The sequence below is a fragment of the Equus caballus genome, chromosome 4 (assembly GCF_041296265.1).
Source record: "Equus caballus isolate H_3958 breed thoroughbred chromosome 4, TB-T2T, whole genome shotgun sequence".
NCBI lineage: Eukaryota > Metazoa > Chordata > Mammalia > Perissodactyla > Equidae > Equus > Equus caballus.
The window spans coordinates 82,201,242-82,228,237 of record NC_091687.1 but is presented as its reverse complement, the minus strand read 5'-3'; the positions used below and the strand labels follow the sequence as shown (position 1 = coordinate 82,228,237).

General features: G+C 36.8%; 1 long non-coding RNA gene across 1 annotated transcript; it reads right to left on the bottom strand.

The window, feature by feature from the left end:
• LOC111773233 (uncharacterized) lies at positions 1 to 26,996 on the bottom strand. Its single transcript, XR_002807563.2, has 4 exons — positions 26,673 to 26,996; positions 16,039 to 16,062; positions 3,590 to 3,712; positions 1 to 495 (listed from the first exon to the last, which is right to left on the bottom strand). It is a non-coding gene; the product is annotated as an uncharacterized lncRNA (long non-coding RNA).

Genomic DNA, 26,996 nt, shown 5'->3' with positions numbered 1-26,996 from the left:
TCAACTCAACTGAAAATATTTATTAATCACCTGCTTTGTACATTGTACTAGACACCATGGGGATGGTGGGGAGAACGTGGGTACCAAGAAGCAGGAGAGATGTCTGTCCCTGCCCTCAAGGAACTATCAGGCTCCAATTTAATGAATACCAGTTGATAATAGCCAGTTGGACGTTAGGTGAAACATATATTGTATACGCATGCATCTGTTGCACTTTTGCTCTCTGTAAATACAGCATGGAAATGTTGAAGTCTTTAGTGTAAACATGCACACATATAAGCAATTGAGACTGCTCTTCAGCTATAATTCTTATAATGCTTCTGTTTAACATACTTTTCACAAGAGGATGTTGGATATACCCAAGAATGTGCTCTCTTTGTATTATAGAAATGGATTTTGATTAAGAATTAAGGGTCCTCTAGTATCCTGGCTGATATGCTGATTCTTCAAGTTGTCATTCAGGATGGGTGAGATGCAAAGTACAGTGACGCATGCCTACATTGTGGGTGAACAAAAACAAGTTTAAATGTGTGTTGAAATGATTTTAGAGCAAATTTCACAATGCTAATTGTGCTTCAAAGTAATCTCTTTTACAAGTCAAATCTAACCAAAGAATTGAATGTCACTCTAGTTATTAAATAAAACAAATGTAAACTAGATCACAATCTATTTACTATGGCATAGGGTAATATGACATAAAATAAGTATAAACATTTTTTGCTAATTAGATATATAAGTTATACTATGATATAAAATGTAAATGATTATGTCAATCAAATTTTTCATAAATATGAGAAATTTGACAAAAAATGTGTAATAATCCTGAAGTATTCACCGAGTTTCATAAATGAAGAAAGGTCCATTTTTTAATATATATTTTTCTTAAGTAAGATACAAAGGAAAAATGCACTTTCCTTATATATCTAAAAGAAACAATGTGTTCTCTAAAAATTTAGTTGTTATATGTCACTATATTTTGTATAGATAAGGTGAGAAACCTCATACAGTAAGAATTTATTTTTATAAAATAGATATTATTTTGTTTAACAAAATTTATTTGGGAAATTATCAGTTAACTGTATCAACTTGATACTCATTAAAATTTTTATTCTAGAATTATTATTTATAATAGTCACTGAAAATAGACAAGCCCATATACAAAATAACAGGCAGTATTCCTTTTAATTCATTAAGCTACTTTTTCTGAAAAATATAATGAACTTTTAAACTATCCTTGATAGGTTTTACCATGTAATGCTTCATTTTGAAAGCAGACATTAATTAAAATCAATACTCGACTTGAGCAGGAATCGTATCACATCCAAAATTAATTACCTCTAAAATAAAGTTTCCAATTTGTTTTTGTATTTGTTATTACTGAGGTTTTAATTACTTCGAATTGGAAATGGGATGAACAAAACTAAGCATTAGTGGAGTCATCCTATGCTGAAAGTGCATTTTGTGGCTTGTGTCAATTATGATTTATTATACTGACTTGCTTTTGCTTTTGAGAAAAGCTGAAGAACATGTCAAATATGGCAATAAATCAATGTGGATTGGGCAATCATTGCAATTTCAAAAGTCTTTACACCTTCTGTATCAGTCTACACAATATCTCACAAAATGAGAAAAAAGTCATTATACCACAGTTGAGTGGTATCTTATGCCTTTAGACACAAAATTTGTACTCATGTGACATTTTGTTACTAAATAGAAATACTAGACTCTTAAAATTATTATATTATAAAGAGGGGAGACTTTTTTTTTATGATTCTGTGCACAAATGGGGGAAATGTAAATTATTCCCTGAGACTGGGGAGCACTTGTTTTGTCCTAATTCCTTCACTGACTTAAAGGCTGAAAAGACCCCTCTATGTGAAACAGTACCAGTCAAAAGTAGGGGCAAGAAGGATGGTGGAAGTTTGGGGAACCCTCCCTCCTGATAGAGTAAAAGTGGAGAATAATTTCTGAAATGTTCTGCAAAAAAAGAGAGAACAAGTTCTGAAATGTTCTGTAAAAATAGCTTACCATCTGTATTAGCTATCTATTGCTGCATAACAAATTACCCCAATTTTAACAACTTAAAGCAACTAACATAATTATCTCACATAGTTTCTGGGGACTAAGAATCCAGGAGCAGTTTTCCTGAGTGATTCTGGCTCAGGGTCTCTCATGAGATTGCAGTCAAGCTGTCGGCTGGGGCTCCAGTCTCTGAAGACTTGAGTGGGGCTGGAGGATCCGCTTCCAAGTTCATTCACATGGCTGTTGGCAGGAAGCTTCGATTCCTCACCATGTGCTGCTCGTGACATTCTACCAGTGCCAGCGATCTAAGATGGAGGCTGCAGGCTTTTGTAAACTACCCTCAGGAGTGGCACACTTTCACTTCTACTGTGGTCTATGGTCACACCAACCAACTCTGGTACACTGTGGGATGTGACTACACAGCATGTGAATACTAGGAGCCAAAGATCATTGGGAGTCATCTTGGAAGGTGGCTACCACACTATTCTTCTTTCAGTTATTTATTTAGGCATTTATCCCTTGGTAAACATTCATTAAGCCCCTTCTATGTGCCAGGAACTATGTTAGATCCTGGAGATACAATAATAACCAAAATAGACATAGTTTCTATACTCATAAAGACAAAGAAACACCAGTATTTACAGTCATTAAAGCTATGTTAAGAAAGTCCAGATTATCACATAGGCTTCCACAGTATTTTATATTTCCTCAACACAGCCCTCGTGCTTGTCTGACTTCATCAGTGTAGGGAGCAACTCGCAGCAGAAAACTTCCCAAGAGGAAATAGAAGCCACCATGTGGCGCTGCCTCCACTTCCCTGCACTGTATTTCTAAATGTAATTCTAGCTGCACCCATTCTGTCTTCCATCTCTCTTCTTTTAGCGAAGAGAATGTGCTGCTCTGTTATATCAAAAACAAACGCCTCTATATACACATGGATGGCATTCTCAATCTAGGTCCTCATCTCATCAATGGTCACCTAGCCTTTATGTTTCTTCCACCTCTCCCTCATTATTACACTTCCCCCTTTACGTTAAAATTTTGTTTTAAGTTTGGGATAATATTTCCCCCAAGTTTAAAATAAACAAACTCTTCTTAAACTGTGTATCTCTTTCTACCTATGTTTTTCTGCCTTATATTTTTGCACACATTTGCATCTCATCTGTTTTCCCAGAATTGGCTCTTGCTAAAATTAACAGTGGCTTTTATGTTGCTAACTCTTATGGATACCGTTTTAGTCTTTCTTGAGCTTTATCAACTTTTGACCCAATTGCCTATTCTCTCGAAATGCTCTTTACTGTTGATTGCAGTAATATTGCATTATTTTTTTGGTTTCACTCTTATCTCTATAGCAACTATTAATCTACATATTTCTAGGTGCTTTCTCTTCTACTATCTGACTATAAAATATTGGATTTCTTGGTTAACTTCTCTTCTCTCTTTATCTCTAGCTGATCTTATTCCCTCCTGATTGATTAAGGTAATGATAGCTGCTATAGCACATAAAACCACAATTTCAGTGGCTTAATTCAATAAAAGATATTAACTTTTATAACTTTAAACTCACATTACAATCCAGTGTGAGTGCATTCCCAGTCAGGAGGTCTTCTATACATTAATTCAGATATCCAGTTTCCTTCTATCTCATGGATCTTCTCTCTTGCAGATAACAAGATATTTTCCCATTCAACTGGAAGATTAAAAAAAGAGACCATGGGGAAGACTCAACAGTTTGTTAATCATTTCAGTCTAGAAGTCACACATCATTTTCATGTATATTCTTTTGGTGAGCGCTAGTCACTTTTTCCCACCTTGATAGAAAAGGGCTTGAAAATGTAGATGCTGACTTGGCTGCTGCTTCCTGATAAACACTTTACACTATGGATGAGGCCCACAAGTCTTCAATGGCCAGATGCCCTTTCTGACACATCTTCCATAGCAGACTATAAAATTGTATCTTTATCCTAACATTTCCTCTGCCTTCTACAATCCCTATCCACCTGGATGTTTCATAGGCATCTCACCATGAGCTTCTGATCTTATTCCCTATACCTTTCCCTCCACCATTATTCCTCATTTGAGTACATGATCTACCATCTACTAAGCTGTTCACTCCAAAAGACTGAGAGTCTTTGAGTCTGCGCTCCTCCTTAGCCCCTAACTCCCATTAATCTACCCCAAAATGTATCTTAAAGTCATGTAATTCTAACCATCTCTGTTCATACCACTCTCCGCCATTTCTCACTGACTGCTACAATAGCCTTTTACTTGCTTTCCACATCCATTCTTTTCTTCCCTAAATGATTCTCTGAAAACTAAGAATTAAATAAGATTATTGAGACTTCTGCTTTCAGTTATAACAGAGGAACTAGAACCAGACTTACTCTCTTGCCATAAATAAATACTATGAAACAATTTTTTTGGATACTAAAAATGGATAGCATGAGACTGTGACCCCTGAGATAAAGGAACCAATCAATTAGATAAGCCCTAAAATAATCTTGGTTTTCTGTGTAGAAACATATTCTGGACCACAGTGTAGGAGAGGAGTACCCAAGCAGAGCATGGTGATCTTGCTGAGATGAAGAGACAAATCAGAGTTTTGGGAGGCTGAGTAGCTAGAATCTTGAAGGAAAATTATAGGAGAGAGTGGGGCTCTTAAGAGAAAGAGCTCCAGAAATCTGCATAGGAATTTACTTGAATCTATGGGTGAAAATCAATAAACCTGGGCAAAGAAGAATAAGAGAACTAGAAACTAGAAAATCCCCTGAGCTCACCCATGGCTGGGAGACATTCAAGTTCCAATGAAACAGAGCTGAGATACCTCGAATATTTGTAGTAGTCAGTAGAGAGTCCAAAAGAGTCACACTTTACTAGTATGGTTCACCCATCCCCAGAATAAAGTCTACTCTAGACCCACTGTAGCCAAGCATAAAAATAAGCTTCATTAATGGAAAGTACGATATGTAATGTGAGATTACAACAAGGCTACCTAACCTCATCTGAGGAGTCTAGAAATGCTTCCCTGAGGACATGCTTTAAGCTGAAACTTAAATGCTGAGTAAGAGTTAGCAAATTGAAGAGGTAGGAGGAGAATTGGGTATTCGAACACATGCAAAGGCTTGGAGGCAAAGACGACTCAGGAGAATTTAAGAACTGAAAGGACGGCGTGCTTAGAGCATGAGGAGTGGTGGGAAGGTGATCTATGATGACACGAGGAAGAGTGGCAATGACCATTGAATTTAAGGTCTCAGATATCATGTTATGGAGTTGGGTTATCATTTCACACTGTGTCTGGTTGCTTCTCTTGTTCTTTGGGTGCTGGTAACTCCAGACAACTTCGCTCAGGAATTATGAATGAGACAAGGGAAGAGAGAAACAGGACAAAAGGAATATGAGAGAAAGAAGTAAAAAAGCACAAAGGCTGTTGGAACAGCTTAGACATAGAGGAGACGCTATGGAGGAAAAAAATAGGCTTTATCTATGTTCCATAATTTTTAAATAATAGTAATAATTAAAAGAAAATTAATTGTGACTGAAATGTCAAATAAATGAAGGACGGTAAATTTTTGTACAGAGAATGATCTCTGTTAATTTATTCATATGAACTAAAAATTTAAGATAATGACAATAGAAAGCCATTAAGTAGAAACTGCAGGTTGGTAGTGCCATCATTCAGTGAATATCAAGAAAGAGATTATAGGTTTTCTGTCTTTAAAATTTTTTCTCTTAAAGAAAAAATTACAGTTTGCCAATGTCACAGAATAAATAGAGCCGGGACTTATGCTTTACAATGTACACAGCCAATTTTATGTTCAACACTGCTAGCATGTTTCTTACCATTTTATTTTCTCCAACTGGAAAATTCTGTGAACAGGGTAGGCAGTGGTGACAAAGAAATAATCATTTCCATTTTGGAGATTTGAATTTGAGGTGTCTGAAAGGGTCTTGAATAAGTGGAAAGGCAAACACTCTTTTTGGAGAGATCGAAAACAATGTTGTAAAGATGTCTTATATCCCTAGGTTAAAATAAATGATTATGAGACCAAAAAAAGAAAATAATAATAGGGCTATTTTTGAAACTAGATAAGCTGAATTCTAACATTCATATGGAAAAACAGATGTTGAGGAATAACCGAAAAAAAGTCTGAAAAGGAAGAATAATGACAAGGAACTAGCCCTACCACTTATTAATGTGTTATAAAAGCCACAGTAATTTTAAAATTTTGTTATGTATAAGATTAAATAGACAGATCAATGGAACAGAATTAGAAGTTCAGAAATAGGCTAAATACATATGAGAATTTCTAATCAATGGTTAGTTATCCTGTATGAGAAATTTAATTCTTGGTTGACTAATGTTTAAAGGCAAAAAATGATAACTTAAAATTATTAGAAGAAATCATATTATGATTACTGTTTAATCTTGGAAATCAAGATTTAAAAACCTAGAATCTACCAAACAAAGCTAAGTACAATTATTTTTACAATTATAAATATTAGGACAAACAAAATGGGAGAAGTACTTGCAACTCACATAAGACTCTAAGAGCTGTTTAAAAAATATGCAGACCTCATTCAAATAAATAAGAAAAAAAATTAAGTGCTCAATAGAATATCAGGCAAAGGATGTAAACAACTTTGGTCCAAGCTCTAGAGACCAGGTGGCCTGGTAGACAAGAGTTTTGGGCCAGAAGCCAAGGGAAAAATAGTTTCAACAATATCAAATCCTGCCTGAGGCCAAGCACAAGGAGAGTTAAGAGGCCACTGGACATTCATTTAGGATGCCATTGTCGACCTTTGACAAAGAAGGTTAGGGAGAGTAGTGGGGAATGGAGGCCAGATTCCAGGGTGCTGGGGAGTGTGGCAGAGTTAAGGAAGCCGAGGCAGGAATGTAAACCATTGTGAAGAATTTTAAAAACATTAGGAAGCAGAGAGAGAATAAGAGAACAAGAAGAAGGCATGGTTCGTAGAAGTTTTTCGGTTTTGTTTTTGTTTTTTAGGACAGAAACAAGCATTTTTGCAGACTGAACAGAAGGAGTCACTGGAGAAAAATAACGTAAAAGTTTCAAAATAGAATGTACAATTAATGAAGCAGGAATCCGGAGGAGAGGAATAGGAAAAGCTTTGAGTGTGAGGTAAAGATTAAGATGGTATAATTTTAAAGCTCCAATTTTAAATTCGAGTTTTCCGAATCTATGATTTAACCTAAAGAGATACCGCTATATGGGTGCTCCCGCTATGTTCCACAGCACCCCTCCCATCTATTCCCCTCTTTCTCTTTACCACTGTGACTATTTATAAGCCTTTCCCAGCCCCCTGCATCCCCCTATTGAGGGGAGGGCCTGACTCTGAGAAATGAATGCGAATCCTTAACAAGCCTCAAGCGCTTAGCATTCACCCAGTTAAGGAGGCCAGGTTTTATGAGTAACGTGAAGCTGTAAAGGCTCTGTGAGGAATCAACCAAAGTGATACAGTTTGGGAAAACAGAACCAATGTAAGACAAAAAATCCTGAAAAACATCCCCTTTACCCACCCCCCATCCCCCGCAAAAAAACCCCACAATGAAATAAGAGGGAAGTAATGAGAAAACAAGGAAATAAGTTGAACCATACGTTAACAATTATTTAAGATAAAGGCTTCCATGGCAGAAAGTTAGTAGATTCAAATGCTTGGTCCCTCAGGAAATATTTTTCAAATTATTAAAAACATTGCCCTCCATGCCAGCCTGAGGGTTCCTCACTTTCTGCGGTGGAAGAGCATATAAAGATAATTGCTACAACCCTCCACATGTGATTTCATAATATTGGAGTCAATTTAAAGAAATCTCATGGGTCCCATTTATTCTTTGGTTGTATGACTGATTTTATAGATGGGGAAATAGGCCCAGGAGACACATGAGAGGCGAATATTTGATGGCTCATAGTTATCCATGGTGGTAAATTTGTTTTAATTTTTTATTGCTTTTTTCTTTCTTCCTGTCTTGGACTGAAATGGATGGGAAACTGAGAGTTGAGCTGAGCAGACCTCTTTTATGTTCTGCTATTTGTGAATGGGTGCACATGCGTCACGTGTGGGGATATGTATGTGTTGAGGGGGCAGTTCTCATTACTTCTTTCTACCACTTTTCTCCCAGCATCCTCTTACTTTCAGGATTTCAAGACAGTTGGTGGATGCCAAAATACAGAGTTAGCAAAGGCACAATATTAAGAACGATTAAGTTCACTTAAAAGTGAATTCTAGTCACATAGGTTGACAAGATCTATAGCTGGAAAAGGCAACATGATAAGAAAAACATGAGAAATAATGAAAAAAGTGTAAAACCTGGAAAAGCACTTAAAATAAGACAAAATGGTAGCATAATTGATGAGGATTCTTTGAAAATAATTGCAATCAAGATCAGATCTGGTGGAAGCTCGGATGCAGCAAATTCTAAAATGTTTGACATGATAACTGTTTTTATTACCCATCAAAGAAAAATGCTCTCTTATAATCAGATGATTTAATTGAATTGTAAATAATAATGCTGCTTTCCAATGCTTATTTTTATTTTTTGTTAACTGATTTTACCTTTTTCCCTTAGTATCAACATTTTGAATCCTGAAAACTTTGTGCTCTGTAAATAAATCCATAATCAATGCTAAAAAATTTTTCATAAAAAAGTCAGCATACAGTAAGTAAGTAATGAATTATTTTAGGAAAAATATTAGTAAAATTTTAAAATCTAAAAAATATGGAGTTGAACTCAAGAGAAATAGGCAAATTTTGGTGCCAAAAAAAAAAAAAAAAAGAGGAAGGGAGAGAAATCAAAGCAAATCAATAAACAGGGGCTGATACCAACATAAATTGTGGGATTTAGCAAGCAAGGGGCTAGAGGTTTAGTTCTCACCTGGGGAAAGGAGATAGGGCTGGGATGAAGGTGAGCTGAGGAGCGAGGACCAACATTCTCTAAAGCCCACAGTCTCTAGAAACCTCCCTACTATCTATACCTTGTATTCAGGATAAACCTATTACCTATTAGAGTGATTATTCATTATTATGTGAGATAAATAGAGACTATTATTAAGCAGATCTTTTCTTTCCAGGAGAGAGGAAACTAGTTCAGTTATAGTCTTCAGAGCAAGGAAAAATCTCAAAAGCAAGGCCATAATTGTCATACAGAAAAAATGATCAAGTCCTTCTTTCCTTCTTTCCCTCCCTCCTTTCTTCCTCCCTTCTCTCCTTCCTTTCATTCTTTCTTTTCCAGAATAGCACATATCTCTGATTGAAGACTATAATCCAAACTCAGTTCCTCCATGGCACAAGCTTGAACATGATTCATTATTAAAATCAAACGTGGAAATAGTGATGTTTTGCATTCAGCAACTTAAGGACCAGCAGGAGTGGTCCCAATAGGAGATTAGAAATCACAAGGAAGGGCCTGGCCCCATGGCAAAGTGGTTAAGTTCATGTGCTCTGCTTTCGTGGCCTGGTGGTTGCCTGTTCAGATCCTGGGCATGGACCTACACACAACTCATCAAGCCATGCTGTAATGGCATCCCACATAGAAGAACTAGAATGACCTACAACTAAGATATACAACTATGTACTGGCGTTTTGGGGAGAAAAAAAAAGAGGAAGATTGACAACAGATGTTAGCTCAGGGCCAATCTTCCTCACCAAGAAAGAAAGAAAGAAAGAAAGAAAAAACAGAAATCAGAAGGAAGTTAATATAAAAACTGGCACAGGACTTATGACAACCCTGGTGTATGGACATTTCCCTAATTCTATGGTATTTTCTCTCTCTCTCTCTCACACACACACACATTCACACATACACACACTCACACACAGGTCATGCTCACAAATTAAAAACTACATGCAACAGAAGAAAACAAACTACTATGAGAGAGTTATCAAAAAAATAGAACTTTTTCCACAAGAACCAGAAATATCAGAACAATTGGAAAAACTTTAAACATTATATTTACGTAGAGTATAGGGAGGTTCCTGTGACTTAACTCACTGCAGACCAACCCTCTACCTGCTGGATTGGATCCTGTACATCCATTTATGGTGGTACAAATGCCACAGAAACTGGGCACAACATCTAGAGATGTGGCTGTGAACTTAGGCCAGAGCAAACCAGGAGTACTCTTGGGAAAACTGGCTAGATTTGTGGATGGTTCTATTGTAGTAGAGTCAGATGACACTGCAGTGATGGTCACAGTGATTGGTGAAACAAAATCTTCACGCTCTCTGTTCTTGACTTTGGTAGTTGACAATAGACAGAAAGCTACCACAGCAGGTGGAATTCCCACATACTCTCTTAGAAGAGAGGTTGGTTTCTCTGATAAAGAAATGATTACAAGTGAGTAATAAATGGTTCAATTAAACATCTCTTTCCAGCTGACTAATTTTGTGATAGTCAGTTCCTTTATAACTTTTTTAGTAGATGGTGTTCAAGAACCTGGTGTCCTAGCAAACAATGGAGCTTTCATAAACTTCTTGTCATGAGATATTTTTGGAATGGGTATTGTTGGGGTGATATAATTAGGAATGATTGATGGAAAATGCATTAACATAATATACACACACAAGACTGTCTTCTCGTATTTTAAATTTGATGGATGCCAAAACCCCAAAAAGTCAGACTGTTATGTTGGAAGTGTCTGCAAAAAATATGGTACACCAAGATTCCTGCCACAACATCAAAGTGGCAGCAAAGTCCACCCAACAAATAGTCCAGGCCATACAGCAATGTATGTCATAAAGCAGAGGAGCCAGACATTATTTACTGCTTTCTGAGAGGTTGTGAAATATGGTCACACATTCACCTTGGGAAGATTATTTCATTTTGATTTTGAACATTTAAAAATTTCTAGAGATAAAGCCATCAACAAGGTAATATTGGATACTGAGGACAACTAAAGGAAAAATTTTTAGAGGTCATTCCATATGAATAGACTTCTTCAACTGTCATTATACAGGAAGTTTTTAGAAGTATTATTTTGAATGACTACAAAAGGTATGATGCACTTAGGTATGTAAATTGTAAGGTTGATATGTTTAAAACTCTTCATGAATCAGCACTATTTTAAAGAGGACAGTTGCTGGCACTTTGTGTGGTCATGTGTGATTCATTAGAATTCCTGTGAAGTCAGATTTTATTACAAAAGCTATAAAGAGGATAAAAGGTGCAAGTTTTATGTTGCGCTATGAAGTTCCTACTTCATTACCCAACTAATGAAATTGATGAAGTCATTCATACAAGTAGAAGAGAACTTGGCCATGGTGCTCTAACAAATAAAGCTTTATATACTGTTCTTCACAAAGATTTGTTTTCACTGTGAGAGCCACAGTTGAGGTCCTTGAATAAAATGGGTATTGTCTATAGTAGTGCTCTCCAGTAGAGCTCTTGGTGATGATTAAAATGTCTATATCTCCATTGTCCAATATGGTAGCCACCAGCCTCTGTGGCTGCTGAGCTCTTGAAATGTGTCTAGCATATCTGAGAAACTAAAATTTTAATTTAATTTATTTATGTTTAAATTTGAATTTAAATAGCCACATGTGACTAATGCCTACATTATCAGACAACTTGAGTCTACAGCATTGAGCTATAGTGGAACTTTGGAATTAATGAATGCAGGGATTCCAATTTTGTCTGCTCTTACAGGTATGGCAATGTCATTAATCACCAAAAACAATCCTGAGGAGGGTAAAATAGGAGACGATCATTTGTTAACATAATTAGTGGGAATCAAAGATTAAAATGGTGATAGGGATTTTAAAATAGCTGACATCGATAAAGGAATAGCTGGAATGCAGCCCAATATTAAATTTCCAGGGACACCAATAAAAACTTAATGGAGGCCATTCAACAAGCCTCAGTAGTAAAGGAGAAGATATAACAGGTAATGAACAAACAATTCAAAGCCTTGAGCATCTAGAAAATAAAATAGACTTGTGGAAACTGTCCAGATTCTGTTATTAAAAATAATCCAAGTTTCTTGGACCAGGGAGATGTAATTTTTAAAACTTCAGGTAAAAAAGGGAGTAACTATTCACCAGTTGAATGAAGAAACATTTTCTATATTTGCATCAACATATAGTGCTATGCATGAAGTCAGATACTTCATTCCTAATATCTACAAAGATAATTAAGGCTACAATTAGAATCTGAAGCAATTAGAATCTGATGCAATAACTGACATCAGAGACAACTGGAGCAATGACAAAGCTGAATCTATGCATGATTACAGTAATACTTCACAATATCCAGAGTGGTCAATCAAGATTAAATATCCCACTGCCCCACAGTTAGAAATTGGCTAAGAAATCCAGGTGAAATATTTTGGATGTTATCTGGCTGATGATAGAGTGAGGCATTATCATGAAGTAATTCAGTTTTCTGCTATAACTCTTGTCAAAAACAGTATTGTAATAGAAGAGGCAATTCCTCAGTTGTTATTCAATTCTTTTCCCCCATGATTTCTTAAATAATTACAGGGTAGAATTCACCATACTGAGACAGACTTCAACATTTTGGGAGTATCTGAATTTATATATAAAATAAATATGTGCTAATATTTTATTAAAAGTGAAATCAAGGGAACAAAAAATTAGAAACAAAATGAAAGACCTCATCAGTTTGAAAATAAAACAGAAATATTTACAACATAGCAATAAATTTCTATAAATAAAAAATAATAGCTATTTAATTAAAAATAAACAATGGGTGGTTTAGAGAGAAAATAACCAAAAATGAAAAGTGTTAGTAAATTGGAAAATAGATCTAAGGAAATTTCTGAGAGAATAACAGAGAAGAAAAGCAATGAAAAAAATATGAAACATAAGTTAAAAGAAAAGATAGGTTAGCAACAAATTTTCTTAGAAATGATGTGTCCTTGTGTACTGTCCCACACAATTTTCTTAGATGCAAGCCAGAAGAAAAACTGAACTAATAAGTCAACATTTCAAAACAGGAGAAGAAATAAGCTACTATGAACAAGACTCAATAGAAAAAGCAAATAACAAAATCAGACCCTCAAGGACCCAGACATAGTAATGATCAGAAATGGACTATAAAATAATTTATGGATGAAAGTTGAGGAAATAAAAATACAAAATCAGAAAAATAAACAAGCAATAAGATTTAAAATAACAAAGTAGGGGCCGACCCGGTAGCATAGGGGGTTAAGTTCAGCATGCTCTTCTTCAGTGGCCTGGGTTTGCAGGTTCAGATCCCAGGTGAGGACCTACACTGCTCATCAAAGCCATGATGTGGCAGCGATGCACATTCAAAATAGAGGATTGACAGAGACGTTAGCTCAGGGCCAATCTTCCTCACCAAAAAAATAAAATAACAAAGCAAATCTGAAGAACAATCATTCAAAATTCAAAAATAAAAAAATATAATCACTGAAACTGCAAGACAGATGTAAAGAGATTACTGAGTATTCAGCAAAGAGACACAAAGAGAAGGAAAACAGAAAAAACAAGTTGGGTCAGGTCTCTGGAGAAAGCACTCTAAAAACAAATAAAAAATACTAAGATGATTCAGAATATGGAAAAGTAGGTCAATATTTTAATACATTAATAGCTTAACATACTACTTAATATGCTAGATTATAAAAATGATATTTCTATGGGGCATTAGTAATCAACAGACATCTCTGTCAGAAGACTGAAGGAAAAAAATTAAAGAAAATGCTTATAAAGTTTAATTTCATATATTGTATTCTTTGAGTTAATTTTCTATAGTCCAAAAATGTTTAACATAGCTTAAATTTTTCTTCCACATGTTGGGTTTACACTGGGTTCCTTACTGTTGATGTCATTTGTTTCAGTCATTCATTCATGTAAACATTCACTCAAACATTTGCAGGGAGTATTTTTATGGTTGCTCCTGTATTAATTCTTATAGAATAGGGATAGTAAAAGAAAAACCTGTTTCTCTACTCACAACACTTGTGACACTAACTACCCAGAGTTAGTACAGACTTCACAGATTAAGGGCTTGATCCCACAAGATTGTTCCCCACTTCAGATGCCAATGAAAGTCCAAGCCAGGCACTTCTGACCGCTGGCTATAAATCAAGGGTTACTGCATCCCCTTCTTGGTCTGATAATTTGCTAGAATAGTTCACAGAACTCAGGAGAGTGCTTGACTTACTATTATTACTCATTTATTAAAAAGGATACGACCCAGGAGCAACCAAATGGAAGAGGTGCATAGAGCAAGGTATGGGGAAGGGAGCTTCCATACCCTCTCCAGGCAGCCTACCTTCCCCGCACCTCCATATGTTCCCCAACCCAGAAGCTCTCCAAACTCCTTCGTTTAGGATTTTTATGAAGGTTGCATTACGTAAGCATGATTGATTAAATCACTGGCCATTGGTGATTAAGTCATCTCCAGCCCCTCTCCTCCCCTTGGGGGTGTGGAGTTGAGACTGAAAGCTCCAACCCTCTAATCACATGGTTGGTTCCTCTGGCACCAGTCTCCCTTCTGCAACAGTCACCTTATTAGCATAAACTCAGGTGTGATCGAAAGGGACATTTTAAGTAACAGAAGATGTCCCTCTTGCCCTTATCACTCAGGAAATTCCAAGGGTTATAGAAGCTCTGTGCCAGGAACGGGAACAAAGATCAAATATGTATTTCTTATTATGTCAAAGATAGTTAAAAAAATAAATAAAAGAAGGTATGGCTTTTATATTAAAGGAACATATAAATAATTTAATGGCAAAGGATGGGGTAGATGGAGAGTGGAGATAAGCATGAAACTATTGAAGGACTGAATGAAGGAATTTACTCCTTAATTTTGATTAGTATGTACATACATTAGAATATATATGTCAAATTTAATTTTATTTACTTTAAAAATACATTTAATATAATCTTTAAAAAAGATGCTGAAATTGGGGCTGGCCCCGTGGCCGAGTGGTTAAGTTCGCGCGCTCCGCTGCAGGCGGCCCAGTGTTTCGTTGGTTGGAATCCTGGGCGTGGACATGGCACTGCTCATCAGACCACGCTGAGGCAGCATCCCACATGCCACAACTGGAAGGACCCACAACGAAGAAGATACAACTATGTACCGGGGGGCTTTGGGGAGAAAAAGGAAAAAATAAAATCTTTAAAAAAAAAAAAAGATCCTTTAAAAAAGATGCTGAAATTATTTTTGACATCAAAAAATTAATTAGCAAATTTGACTGTCTTTTTTCAGTACCTAAAATGCAATCTGTTAGTTTGTGGGTGGAACTTGTTATTATTTTATTGTGTCATGAACTGACCAGCTGTTAATTTATATTAAGCCAGGTACATTTGTTTAAAAAGAGCAAATTATTCAAAAAATGATCAGAAATGTTTCCTACTAGTTCCAATGAAATTCTATCCTGGTGCTTTCTCTTAATTGGCCCTGGCTTTGTGCACAACAACAGATGGACTCCATGACCAAAAGGAAAGATTCATGCATTCTAAAGGCAATTTTAGCAGAAATTCTCAAAGAAAAAAGGAATATTTGAAGCCAAAATCATGTTAAATTTATATATTACTCTTTGTGGATCAGGCATAAATATTTGAAAAGTGCATAGATATAAACAAATACTTTCCAAAGCACTTGATAATAAGTAGGAAAGACAAAATTTTAAGATAACTTATCTATATTTTCATGCTTTTTAACTGCATTATGTTCTTTTGGTTCTTAGATTTGCTATTCTGTTAAAAAACCATGTTTGTTTGAGCTGCGTATTTTTGTCACGGTTCTTGTTCTATGCTTGAGGAAAAGATCTCCCCTTAGTGCAATCCAACATTTGTATATCAAAGGATGACTAATCATGTCTTTCTCTTCTCGTTCACGCTTTTCACTAGGCAGATGAAATGTTTTGCAAATTTACAACATATGCACCATCTGGCTTTGGTGTGCATAATTCATACACCGAAAGACGGTGTAGCTACATGACTAACAGGAACCAATTTGAAGTCAGATAGACCTTTCTTTGTCAGAGGCTGTGTGAACCTGGATGAATTATTTACCATCTCGGTTGTCAGTTTCCACATCTGTAAAATGAGAACAAAAAATATTTATTTACAGAGTTGTGATATAGATTAAATGATATAAGTATAGAAAGCTGTTAGTTTACAAACATTGTGTACATCTTTTAGAATTGAACATAAACTAGTAATTGGCTAAGTTTTTACTTATGTATGAAGAAAATACAATCATTAATCTGTTAAAAATGATTAAAGATAACAATTTAGGTGATACAAACTATTTAATACTTCATGAAACAGACCACTTCCTTTCGGAGAACTGCAAAATGGGGTGGAAAGAAAGAAGCTCTTATAGGATAAAGAATAAAGAACAAGAAGAGGAAAAATAGAAAATATCTCATTGGCTGGGACCACAGAGTCAACCTCGTTTGGGGTGGGAGGAACCAAGGAAGTAAGTTTAGAGCCCAGAGCCGGCTGGGTGTTTGGGGCTTGGCTGACTGCATGTACTGCGGTCCGAGGGGGGCAGAACATTTATAGGGACACCAAAATGAAAGTTATCTAAGTTTAGATTTGCTGACATGGTATCTCAGGCAGGAGTGGCTTCATCTTGGGCCTAGAAAATTATTTCAACAAGTCAAAATGCGTCTGCATGAAAAGAGAATTTTTTCCCTAATTTAACATTGTTTATGAATTGGTGCTTGTTCATACAATGACCATTGGAGGAGCAAGTGCTGTGGGACACAAGGGGAATGTCAATTTGATTTTGAAGCAATAAAAAGCCCAAGGAAATGCAGAGGCGTTTCAACTAAAAATGAAAAATCATTTGAAAAATTTACTAAATATTTGGTGATGTAGGCACCAAACCAATAGAAAGGACTTGTGGGGACCTGGAATTAGCCACCCCAAGATATGTCTCTTTGGCATCAGGATTATTTGAGGCTGATTGCTTTTGATAAACTGGGACAGAGAAGAAGGCTCTGAGGAATGGAATTTGCCCTTTGTTAGGACACCTTTACATTTGTAAGGTAAATCTCTATCTGTAAAAGGTGTCTCCCTCGCTGTACCAGGAAGAAGAAAGGAGATGACCTTCTCTCTAAAAACTCTTAATCAATACCAAAGGCAAAGACTTAAATCTGCATTTTATTGTGCTTGTCTGGTAACCTCCTGTAACTGACTTCCCTCCCCCTCCCAACCTTTGTATTACTTTAAGGATTAAGCATCTTTCCTTAGGCTAGGGACTGATTGCTGCTGCGCTCACCTGTGACCGCCCAGCTCCAGACAATCGACTAGCCTCCTGCTACACCCACCGAGATAGCAGATCACTACCTGCTGTGTCCATCAAGCACTGTGCCGACAGGGCAATCTTGTGACTATTGTGGGAGGGACATTTCAATCACATGTGAAACACCCTGTTTGGGGGTATATAACCACTATGTGCACCCCACTTCTTCGGTGCCCTTTCTTCCTTTGGGAAGAAAGGCCCCCGGGGCCATGGTTCCTCATAAAGCTTTGTTTAATTTTCTCTTGCTATTCTGTCTCATGTGAATTTAATTCGTTCTCCAGCCAGACGAACCCCCATTTGGGAAGAGGAAATATCTTCCTCCCCTACAGACTTGTACTCTTCCTTTCAAAACAAGGAAGCCAGTAATAGACAACTCTCTAAAGAGAGTGAGAAATAAGTTCAATGTTCAGATAATTTTGTGGTTTTGTGTGTTACATTTTAAAGAGAATGCTTCCATATAATGAATTCTATTCCTGTTTTGAGATGGGCTTGTGGTCCCGGGCCCCTTCTTCAATTTGGGGTTCTGGGTGAGTCAATGATTATGTCTAACACCTGAATTATTAAGGACTCTTTGTTCCTGATGATCATGGCAGTACTGCTGATTTGAGGGCCATCTTTTGGATGTAAAATAACTCTGCCTAACATGATCCTCATATATTCTCCCGGAAGAAATATCTGTGTAGACTGCATAAAACACAGAAACTGGGCTAGGCAAAGAAACTAAAGTGATCTCCTCAGGATTTGTAGCTATATCAACTGTTAGCTATAGCTACATAGACCTGCACTATCTGATAGATACATAATGTGAGCCACATGTGTAATTTCAAATTTTCTAATAGTCTTATTTCATAAAAGTAAAATAAGCAAAATTAATTTTAATATGCTTTATTTAACACAACATATCTAAAATATCATTTTAACATGCAGCCAATATAAAAAATGTATTGAGGGGCCTGCCTGTGGCATAGCGGTTAAGTTCGCATGCTCTGCTTCCATGGCCTGGGGTTTGCCAGGTCGGATCCTGGGCGCAGACCTATGCACCACTTATCCAGCCATGCTATGGCAGGTGTCCCACATATGAAATAGAGTAAGATTGACACAGATGTTAGCTCAGGGCCAATCTTCCTCAGCAAAAAGAGGAGTATTGGTGGCAGATGTTAGCTCAGGGCTAATCTTCCTCAAAAAAAAGAAAAAATATGTTGATATATTTTCATTCTTTTTTTCATATGACATCTTCAAAATCCCTGCTGAGTGTATTTTATATTCATATTACAAGTCAACTCAGACTAGCCACAGTTCAGGTGCTGAATAGCCTCTTGAGTGCCTTCATGTCGAACAGTAGGGGGGCATATGAGGAATCTAATTTAAGGAAAAATGTGCTTCCATAGAGACAGATATTCTCATTCTAGAATTCATGATTGGTGATGACTCTTATTTTAAAACAACTTTCCAAAATATGCAAACTGAGCAACGGATACTTAATCTAGAATGGTATTTCACCTCTTTAAAATTCAAAATGTGGCGAACTAGAAATTCATAGCATTAGGACCAAATATCAATATCAATGTAATTTCCAATTGAAACTGATCAGAAGGAAAATTCATATCCTAGACCTGAGAAGACTCAAGAAAGCAGCATAGCTGTCTTTAAATATCTGAGGAAGTCCCAGAAGATGACCAACACGAATGCTCTTTGTTCCAAGGAAACTAATATCTTCACTGTACATTGAGAACCCCTTGCTTTTCATATAAATCCAATGGCAGGATCTCATGTCTGCTGAGAACTGACTTCTTAAATTTCCATCCTGAAGAGAAGCCTCAAAGTACAGAATTCTCTCATTCTGTGATTGTAATTCTTTTGTCTCAATCGCCTTCTGGAAGGATCTCCCCACCTAAATGTTAGGAAGTCATTAAGAATTCATCTCCATTCAACCTTTGGAATCTCTGCCAAGATTGCTAATAGAGTGCCAACCAGCTTTTGGTTGTTTGTTGATCTGGGCTGAGCTGAACAGGCAGGCTTACACTGCGTCTTTATTTCCCATTACAGATTGTGAGTGATCTGACTCCCTATCAGATTTAATTTCGATGCCTTCTATTGGGTTTGTTAGTGAAAAAAGTGGGAAAAAGGAATAATAGCATATAAAAAATATCCATAGTGGAATCACATTACTAACATGGATGTTTCCTTTCTCAGTAGCTGTCCTGGTCACAATTTGCAAATTATTGTCAGCTGAGTATTGAATTTTTCAACAAATATGTTTCTGTCTTTTGTGAAATTAACTTACTCTGATTTTTTTTGGTGATTTTTATAAATATGTTAGCATATAACACATTAAACAGAACAATTTTGGTAGTTTTATTTCTTCATCAAGAAGATATGTGACATCAGGGAGAGAAAAATTGGACATAGTTTGTGTGTTAGCACAATATAGACAATTAATTGATATTAACATATACTAAGGGATAGTTTTTATTATGAGCAATCTCTGTGTTTTCCAGGGTTTTGAAGAATTGTACCTATGATCATGTATTATTCAAAATATAATCCTGAAATCCTTTCCTGTGCCCCATAATAACAAATCATTACTGCCCAGCAGTGTTTGCCCCACGAGTTTATCAAGCCATATACACCTTAATGATAGAAGAAAGATGACTGACACCTTACAGAGCTGTTTAGAGTAAAAAAGACACACATACTACAAGTGGTGACCTAATCTCCCTTTAATTCCTGTGAAGTCTCAGCATAAAAATAATCTCAATAAATGCCAAAAGGGTCATAGTTAGAGATGATATTGCTAAAACTTTTGCTTTTGAGTACTGCAGAAAGTAATACAATTTCCAAATAACCAAGGGGATGGCTTGTATATTACGAGAATATTGTTCACTGAATTCTTATACTCTTCTTTTGAATAGCACCTTTCATCTTATATATCAAAATCAAAGAAGTGAAAAATAGCTTTCCACCACATCATAGCCTACAATTGGATAAGTTGTCTAAACATGCTAGAGAAGAGATTAAAAAAATGAAACAGCTGGTTTGAAGTGGCACTCTTCTTGTGGTTCTTTAAAAAAGAGAAAAAGTAAATCATTGGATAAAAAAGACAAAGCCATTTAAAACACTCAACTAAAAATGCAAACAAAAACATATATGTATATGTGTATATATTAAAAGAAAAAATCTATGTATTTATTGCATCTATTTTTACATATATTAATACATATAATTTAATTTTATTTATGTATATCTATTTTATGTATGTGGGTATATATATATGTATATTCCTCTCCTCCTTTAAAATAGCTCAAATGATGCATCGTGCACCAAGCTGAGCACTTTGTGTCTTGTAAGGTCACTTTTTATGTAGATTACTTGGAAAATTACTGTTTGCCTCTCTTGTGTGACTTCCATGAAATCAGCATTCAGCAAGCCTGGCTTCCTGGCAAACAACGGAACATTCAGCTCATATGTGAGGAAAGAGGTCTCTCCAATGAGAAGGGAGGGCAGAGAGTGGGAAAAGTGGCAACTGGTACAAAGGAGCAAAGAACGGTGATTCATCAGGAGGGTGGGAGAACGAAGCCTGCCTCCACGCCTGCCACAGTATAGATCCCACAACTGGCACTTACTTGGCAGATAACCCACCAGGGTTCTGACCTTGGCAGCTTTACAGAGGTAACCTTTATGTGAAGAGGAACTATTCTTCCACAATGTTTCCAATATGCTGGCCACAAAAATTCTTTATTTTTTTCCTAAGGAAAAGGAAGAAATGCATGGAAAAGCATATTTTATTTTTCCATTCCTTCTTTACTCCTTGTTGCAGAGGCAACATTCACGGCTCACTGGGAAGATTTCCTATATGACCTATGTGTTCTTCATAGTCCTTAGGGAGGTGTAAACGACATTGAATTATAGGACACAACAAGAATGGCTTTTATTAGTTCACTACATTTTCCTTTCAATTCAGGGCCATAGAATAACTAATTCTCCCTGGTAACCTTTTGTATGGGTGATTCTGTTAGGAAGTCTCATTCCCAATGGGGCAGTCTCTACCTAGAATGTTGCCTTCTGTCCTAGTGTCCCTTCTTTCACCCACATGGCACATTATAAAAGTGGCTGTGGTGGTGGCCGTCTTGCTTCCATTTACATGACTATCAACTGCCTGTAATTTATTATTCTCGGTACTTATGTACTGACAATCAGAGGTGCCAAAATACATATGGTAACTTGTGTTTGAAAAAGCAAAAGCCCTTGTTTAAAAGTGTCGGAGGGAATTTAATACTTTCACAGTTAGAAGCATTAATTCCATGGAAGAAAACAAAAATAAAATTCTAACCTTATAGAAATACCAGGAACAGTCTCAATATAAAAAAAAAACAGTATATCTGCAGAGTTTACATGCCTATGCATGCACAGTAGGCTGCCAGCTGAGACTGGTGGTAAGCCCATTCAGAAATTTCAAGTCAAGCTCCTTTGAGAATAATGTGCTATTGTGCCTGCCAGCTCCAAGTCAGAAGGGGCTTTTTCCCTTACAGCTGGCATCACGCTTGGTGATGAATCACTTGCCTCTTTATATTTTTGTTCTTCTTATTTTGTTGGAGATTACTGGCCATGATGGATGGCTCCATGCAACTGGTAAAAGCAGAAAATAGCTACTCTAGAGTAAAACAACAGGAAGAAAAAGGCAGTATTAACCTTCTGCCTTAGGTTTGCAGCTAAACTCCCGAGTTATGCTTGCCCGAGAGTGGGAATTCAGTTTCCTATTCTGTCCCTCAGATATTATTGTCTTTACTCACAGTAGACAGATCACGCTATAAATCAGGGAAAACAGTTTCTAACAGTTTCTAAAACAGTTGCTAAACTAGCAAATACTTTTAAGTTAGACTGAACACAGCTCCATTTTGAAAGGCTTTGGTTTTGGATTATAAACCAATGTTGTCTTATTTGTCCATTTCCTATATATTCATATAACATGGCATACTTTTTGTTTTTAGTATTGATCATAATTTTAATTAATCAGTACTTATTAGTCATTTGCTTATCAACAGTGTTGCATGCTGGATTAAGCCCTAGAGAGCAGGGACAAATCCTACTTGTTCATTACTTCTCATCACCTAGCACATATGAGGTGTTCAATAAATATTTTAAATCGTTGCATGAATGACTGACACAAGATGTATAATGTAAGGTTTTACTATATTATGTACTTTGTTATGAGAAAACAGCTAAATTTATGCATTCCTATGAAAATATGAGGAAGAGGTAAGAGTAGTAAGAGGAAAAAAGTGATTAGAAGTTCCGAGGAGGAGAAATTTACTTTTTTGACTCAGAGGAGCAAGGATTAGAGCAGGCTACCAGGCAGGGATGGAGTTTGAAGGAAGACTTGAAGAACAGTGGAAAAGTTGAGAGGTGAGAAGTGTTGAAGATGTTTGAATAGAAAAATTTGCTTGAAATGAGGACTGATTTATGGACGTTGTTGGAAACCATGCTGGAAAAGACAGATTAGGATCAGCTTTTCAAAAGCTTTGTGTAACAAACCAGAGGATTTAGGTTCTATTTAGTCAGAAAGGGAGCCAGCAAGGCTTTTCAGTAAGTACCATGATGAGAGTGAGGCATTGAGAAAACTAATCTGAGAGCCATGAGGAAGATTTGTTGCAATGTGAAGACGGAGGTAAGGAGTCAAATCACAATGCTATTATTATAGTCCGGAAAGTAGATAATGAGAGGATGAAGTAGGGTGAAGGAGGAGCATTTGGATTTGGCAGAGTGATGACCTGGAGGTTTTAAACATTAGTTAACCAGTCAGCGATGGCACCGTTACCAGATATATGAAAAAACAAATGATGAACAAGTTTGGATGACCAGATGATAAATTTAGTCTTAATCATATTAGGCTAGAGGCACTGAAGGGCCATTTGTTTAGAAAGTTTGACAATGCAATTGGAATTTCAGAGTTTAAAATCTTAGGGGTAGAGCCGTCGAGGATAATGGAGAGTTCCAACCTGAAGAGCATGGCTGGATCAAGTGGAGTGGAGTGAAAGTCATTGGAAATAAAAAGGTGAAGTTCTTTAGTGCTAAGTGGCCTAGGGGTAAAGGGTGAGCCAGAGAGAAAACAGATAAAAAAAAAATTCTTTGCTTGTTTCCCAATTCCTGGGATCTTCCAGTTACTCCTCCAGAACTATGGTGGAAACTATGAACGAAATATAATAACCCACTAAATATTTACTGAGCCTTCAGTGTTATGCAAAGCATAATAATAGGCTCTGAAGGAATAGAAGGAACTATAATTCATGATTTCCTCTCATAAGCAGTTAACGATCTAGTCAGAGAGATATCATTTATTTAATTACTGATTATTCACAAACAAGAAGTAAGCACCTATGTTGTACTAGGTATCGCTACTCTTCTTTCCACGCAGAAGTCTCCTGTCCAGGTTAGACATTGCAGTTCTTTCAACCACTCTTTGAAAAATGTAGTGTCACATCCTTTTCCCACTCCCATTCTCCCTCTAATTTATCAATATTGCCCTTAAAGTGTGATACCAGAATTGTGCACGGAGGTAAGCTGATCAGGAAAGGTTGGAATGTGGCTATTATTTCCAGGAGTAGAGTTCCTTAGATCAGGACATTATCTTTCTATTAATGCAAGCAAAGACTGCTCTTTTTTTTTTTTTTTGCCATTTTATGAAAAAAATAACTTTTTCTAATACACAAGAAATTTCTGTTCATTATAGAAAACTTGGGTGAGATAAGTAAAAAAAAAAAAAAGAAAGAAAGAAGGAAGAAAAAAAATACAGAATTTCACACCCTCAAATTCCGGTTTTCAGATACAGAATCATCACTTTGCCGCTTAACTCAGACCCTTGTTAGCTTCTACGTCCAGCAGCTGCAGGACTGCAGGACTGAGGTTCTCACGTCTCCCTAAGATCCCGAGATTCCTGGGTAGCGACTCCTACTGCTCCTCCTCTGTCCCTCCGTTGCTACTTGGGCCTTTCCTTTCACTTTGCCCCAGGTCTTGGATCTTAACCCTCCTCTCAGATCTAGGCTGCTACCACCATCTGCACTAACCTGCTGCTCAGAGCTTGTCGGGTGCTGCTTGCTCTTATACTGGTGTTATTTCCCTGCATTGAAGAAACTGCCTGTGACTCTTTCCTAGGGTCTCTTGCAGTTGCTCTGTCTTCGTCAGGGTTTGGCACCACTGCCACTCTTCTCTAGAGCTTCTAGTGGATTTCCTCTCTACAACATACGTTCCCTGAGGGCTGTCAGAGTCATATGGTGATGCCTAAGCCGTGAGAAAGTGTTCTTAAGACAGAAACAGCTGCGCTCATCGCCATTGCACAGGGAACCTCAGTGCCTGGCACATGACTCCATTTCTCACTTCTAATTAATGCCAATTTGAAGTCCAAATCACCCTTCCAGGAGACCCTGACCTTGAGATTTTCCTCTGATCACTCAGGGTCTTCCCATTTCACTTTGCCTCCACTCCCAGGAAAGCCATTAGAAGCACGGGTTCTGAAGTCCACCTTGATATTTCTGTCACATCCCCTAAAGGAGAATAGCCCCTCAGTGTAGTTCCAGATGACTCTGACTTCTTCCCTTCTCTGGTGGGCAGGGCTAGTCATAGGGCACATCAGCATTCTTGATACTGAGCTCGGACCTATAGTAAACTTTAGATTTATTGTCAGTTCACCTCACCGTATCATTGGAATACTTAGGCGTATAAAAATATGAAAGTCCCATTCAGACAGGCAAAGCCAAATAGGAATTTATCAGATTAAAAAGCTGAAAATTCTAGAGTGTGGGATAAAATAGTTCCAGATAGAGCTGTATACAGGGGCTCAGAGGACAGCTTCAGAACCTGGATTCTCCCTGCACATCTGCGCTCAGCTTCCTCTCTATCGTTTCCACTTTGGGACACACTCTTTCATACCCATGGAAAGATGGCTACTGTATAGTCTGAACATCCTTTCAGTTTTAAATCCAGGGCAAAAAGATCTCCCAGCTTCAGTGAGAAAGTTAATATTAGGTGCAAATCAGTCCTTCAAATTTCCTGAATAAATCATTATCATAGGGGAATGAAAGGTGCTAACTAACTTCGGCTGTAACTGAGGGGTTGCATGCCAACAATCCCTACAGCTGGGGTTAGGGCTGGCCCAAAAGGAACTGGGTCATTCTTGCCAAAAGAATGAGAAATGGAGGCTGAATTGCTCAAACCCAACAAATATCTACCACAACTACTACCTGCCGTTGTCCCATGGTAGACTGGTGAAAACACAAAGAGTGGGGTATTATCAGCCCATACCTGGAAAGGTGTCCCATATACATACACCTGAAATCCTGAAACAATCTGTTATATATCCATTATTACTTATCAAGAATGGGTTCATACTAGGTACATTGACTTATAAACCTGTTTTTATTTTTTTATTTCAACAGTCTATCATGACCATCTTTTCATATGGATATATATAATTACATATAAATACTTTTTTGGTTTTATAAGAATCTATTGAAACGATTGTCACAATTTATTCAACCAAACCCTCTCCTTATTGTTGATCAATTGTTTTTTAAAATTTTAAGTAATTATAAGCAGCTCGGCAATAAATATTTGTGTAGCTGATACTTAGGGACATATTCTTTATTGCCGCTTTAGAGGGAGCTATAAGTCGACATTTGTGGCTAAAGTATGTACTTTTTTAAGGGTCTTGATATAAATTGACAGTATGACACAATTTTCTCTCTCTCTCACAAACATACACACATTCATATTATACTGTTGGTTTATGCTAAATTTGAGGCCACTCTCACTTTTTCGCACATATGAACTGCTGCTAAACTAGATGTTCTCAGTTAAGTCAAAAGCAATCTATAAGCTTTAATTTCTTCTGACTTTTTTCAAATCCTGTTTCTGCACTATGCCATTTTAGTTACCCAATCCAGGTTTGTGCTATCTGTAAATTCCAAAAGTGGGCCTTTGATATCTTCATCCAAGTCTCGGTTGAAAGTCCTGAACAGTAAAAACCCAAGACAAGGTCTTGTTGAGTCTATAAAATCTCCTCATATGTTGAAATCAAATTACTAGGACTTTAGAATCTTTGAATTTTAGAGTAGGAAACCAATCAGCTCAGAATTAAATAGCCCAAGTGCTTATTTTTTTTTAAAGCAATTAGGAAACAGACCCAGAGAAATTTAGTAATGTTTATAAAGTCACACAGTTAGAATGATAAGGATGCATACTGTTACTATTGTTCATATTTAATTCCACTCTCATTTTCCTCCTTACTCTCCAGTTGTTTTATCCAAAATTAGATCCTTGAAGGATTCATCACACACTTCACTCAAATCAAGAAACTTTCTCCTTTCAACACATCAACAAAAATGAAGTCAATGTGACATACCTTACTTTTTAGTGTACTTATAGTAGCTGCTCCATTTATTAATTCAACCTGTATTTTCTCACGGTGCTATGGCTATAATAAAGCGCTTTGGTATATACACTCTCCTTCCTAGCTTGAAGATCATTCTTCTTAATGAACATCGGAAACAAAATTAAGTTAGATGCAACCCTGGTGTCCAACACCTTTTCGCTTGTTGAAGAGGCAGGAAACTGTGTCGTGGAGAGATGAAATGACTTGCCCAAGAGTAACTTTGAGTCAGTTGCCTTTTCTTTGTCATCTTTGGACATTACATCATATTCCCTGAGACTATTTCTCTTCTTGTTT